We start from the raw sequence: 3666 nt of genomic DNA, 5'->3' as shown, positions 1-3666 counted from the left end.
CTCTCACATGCTGGCATTCTACAGAGGGACCAACCTAATCTTAGCAATATGCGAGCAGAAAATAGTCAGGGTAGTTCCGCGAGACACCAAGAAAGTGAGCAAACTTCAGCAAATCTTGAAGAAAATACTCAAGATAATTCTGCGAGAGCGAGACACCAAGAAGTTGAGCAAGATTCAGTAGATCGTGAAGAAGCTACTCATCCGGTGCAAATGGACGACAATCTGTTATCGACTGGTCTTACCCTCCAAGCTCATTCACAAGGTGTTCAAGCCAGACTGCTACAAATACCTGAGCAAGATATATCTACAGAAAATGAATGCCATATTGATGTTCCAGAAGCTCCAAGCTCCATGCAGCAAGCTCTCCCTGAACAAGTATGAGCTCACCTCACTGCCATGAGCTATAAATCATCAGAACTGAATTTATATGTTTGTGTTCCACAATTGATATTGGTCATGTTTGACGCCGTCAGATGTAAGAGCTTGTTTGATGGGTTACTTTTTCAGTGTTTCATCCTCTAATGATAAAGACTCCATTTTTGTAATTGCCGCATGAGCATGGTGTGTTGTGCTCTGAAACTTCTGAATTCGCTTAGAGTGAATGCTCGGATAAGTGATATGGTGACCACTTTAGTGATCTAAAACGTCTTATATTTGTTTATAGAGGGGGTAAAATTTAGTGCACCATGTGATTTGCTGTTACTGCAACTGCTTATATGTTCATCTTGTGCTGGTTTAACTTTGTTCTTACCACCAGGACAGATAACTCATCAGAGTGTTGTCCGATCAGCTCAGTAAGAAAAGGGCCGGACAGTTACAGTTCCAGGCATCTCCTGCAATTCCACGATAAATGTGAAACGTGTAGCAAAGCTGCTTCCTGATCCTGCTGTTACTTTTGCAACAATGGGTTTGAAAATGGATTTTGTGTGCTTTCGTCTAAAACTGAAAACTTGCTAATGTGAAGGGTCAGAAAATCAGTTCATCATTTGAAAATGACTTGGAGCCCATGTCATCAAGATCTGATCTGAAGGTGTAAACATAGTATGATGCTGATGGTTATGGTTATGTATGCCTTGGTTGTAAAACGTTGTTTTCGAGTTGTATCCCATAGTTGTATACCAAAATGGCATCATGCATGTATACATGTTTGTATAGCACTGATCTACATAGTACATGCCCGTGATTGACCCCAACATTCCGACGACTCTAGCTCTCGGCGACGGTACGGTCGGCATGTTGTTGACGTCGTCCACGGCAACGCGCACAGTTCGAGGGAACTGCGCGTGGTAGATCACTTCATTGTAGCCAGCTTCATCTTCGTCGGATAAGACACGGCGCTGTGGCATTTGTGAGTCGGATGGGGGAGCAGGTCATCCAATGCTATCCGCATACAATTCCAAACAAATTTGAACAAACCGGACGAAATTCATGCAAACGGATGATTTCATTAAAGTTTGGACATAATTTACATAAAAGGTTGACATTTCGATTGTTTAACTAAAAACTGGAAAAAAATCCTACAACTTGTACCGGACGAACACCTTGTATGCGTGGCTGCCCTGCCCTACTGCACTGTAGTCGCCGTCTATGCCGTCATCATCATAGTTGTTGTCCCTCCAGCGGTGGAAGGGTGCCGGTTCATCGCAGCAGCCTTGTCCGGCCGCTGCCTTCCGCTCACAGAGGAGACGCTCCGTCTCCTCCTAGGCGGTGCGGAGGGCCGATGTCGCCCGCGGAGCTCCGGCGGCGGTCTTGCCCTTCACGGTGTTGGCGGAGGAGTCGCTAAACAACCACCCCTCACCGATCTTGGCGAGCTCGCCGTCAATGTGGCGGTGGCGGAGCTTGGCGGCTGTCTCCGCGGTTGTGACGGAGCAGTTGAGGGCCCATGCAGCAGGGAGGTCTGGGTTGTTGCGGACCCATTCCGACATCGCGTCAGACTTGGCGAACGCGGATCGGCAGGTGGCGTTTCGCCGGTTGTACCGTGCATGTTGCCTTGCGGCGCTCCTCCTCGAACACAACGGCCCTTGAGCCCGAGGGACCGCCGCCATCGCCGTCTCAGAGGTAGTGGAGGATGCGAGCCCAAGCCTTCGTGGTCGCGGGCTGGAGCTTGCCCTTGACGGGGCACCGGTTGCAGCAGGGTGGCGACGCGGGCCGGTCAATGCGGGCGCATCGGCGGTGCGCCGTCGGCGATGCCGACTTCTCCTTGACCCGCCGGAGTGGGGACGCCGGCTCCCGCTTCTCGCGGCAATGTGGCGGGGACTCCTCCTCCTCGACACGCGCCGATGATGGTGGCATCGAGCCCAACTGACGGAGTGATCGCTCCGTCATGATCTCCATCTAACGGACGAATTCTTTGTCCGTCAGAGCGCCCCCCGCGAGAAGGTAGGGTTGCTGCTATAGCGCCTGGTCCTCCTCGTCGCTAGAGGAGCCATCCACTGTGGATGCCGAGGGGCCCGAACAACAAGGGGGGCGGCACCAAGATCGTCTAGCGAAGAATTGCCACTGCCTTTACCTGCTGTGACGCCCCCGATTTGACCGTACACTAATCATACACGCAAACGTGTACGATCAAGACCAGGGACTCACGGGAAGATATCACAACACAACTCTATAAATAAAATAAGTCATACAAGCATCATATTACAAGCCAGGGGCCTCGAGAGCTCGAATACAAGAGCTCGATCATAGACGAGTCAGCGGAAGCAACAATATATGAGTACAGACATAAGTTAAACAAGTCTGCCTTAAGAAGGCTAGCACAAACTAGGATACAGATCGAAAGAGGCGCAGGCCTCTTGCCTGGGATCCTCCTAAACTACTCCTGGTCGTCGTCAGCGGGCTGCACGTAGTAATAGGCACCTCCAGTGTAGTAGGAGACATCGTCAACGGTGGCGTCTGGCTCCTGGACTCCATCGTCTGGTCGCAGCAATCGGGTATAGAAAGAGGGAAAAGAGGGAGCAAGGCAACCGTGAGTACTCATCCAAAGTACTCGCAAGCAAGGAGCTACTCTACATATGTATGCATTGGTATCAAATGGAAAAGGGGTATCATATGTGGACTGAACTGCAGAATGCCGGAATAAGAGGGGGATAGCTAGTCCTATCGAAGACTACGCTTCTGGCCACCTCCATCTTGCAGCATGTAGAAGAGAGTAGATGGTAAGTTCACCAAGTAGCATCGCATAGCATAATCCTACCCGGCGATCCTCTCCTCGTCGCCCTGTTAGAGAGCGATCACCGGGTTGTATCTGGCACTTGAAAGGGTGTGTTTTATTAAGTAACCGGTTCTAGTTGTCATAAGGTCAAGGTACAACTACAAGCCGTCCTGTTACCAAAGATCACGGCTATTCGAATAGATTAACTTCCCTGCAGGTTGCACCACATTTCCCAACATGCTCGATCCCCTTTGTCCGGACACACTTTTCTGAGTCATGCCCGACCTCGGAAGATCAACACGTCGCAGCCCTACCTAGGCACAACAAAGAGGTCAGCACGCCGGTCTAAATCCTATGGCGCAGGGGTCTGGGCTCATCGCCCATTGCACACCTGCATGTTGCGTACGCGGCCGGCGAGCAGACTTAGCCTCCCTTATAGAAGAGCAGGCGTTCCAGTCCAACTCGGCGCGCGCTACTCAGTCGCTGACGTTACGAAGGCTTCAGCTGATACCACG

General features: G+C 50.8%; 1 protein-coding gene across 2 annotated transcripts in view; it reads left to right on the top strand.

Moving 5' to 3' along the window:
• Nucleotides 1–1141, top strand: part of LOC119353388 — a 5652-nt gene extending 4511 nt beyond the window's left edge. The window contains exon 5 of one of the 2 annotated variants that reach the window (XR_005170399.1): nucleotides 763–1141. The gene's annotated coding sequence lies outside the window, so the exon portion shown is untranslated. Of the gene's footprint in view, nucleotides 1–757 lie in introns of both variants that reach the window. The other variant, XR_005170398.1, reaches the window with a different exon arrangement.
• The last annotated feature ends 2525 nt before the right edge of the window (nucleotides 1142–3666 follow it).

The sequence above is a fragment of the Triticum dicoccoides genome, chromosome 2A, assembly GCF_002162155.2.
Source record: "Triticum dicoccoides isolate Atlit2015 ecotype Zavitan chromosome 2A, WEW_v2.0, whole genome shotgun sequence".
Classification (NCBI taxonomy): Eukaryota; Viridiplantae; Streptophyta; class Magnoliopsida; order Poales; family Poaceae; genus Triticum; species Triticum dicoccoides.
This window is presented reverse-complemented; position numbering and strand designations above follow the sequence as displayed.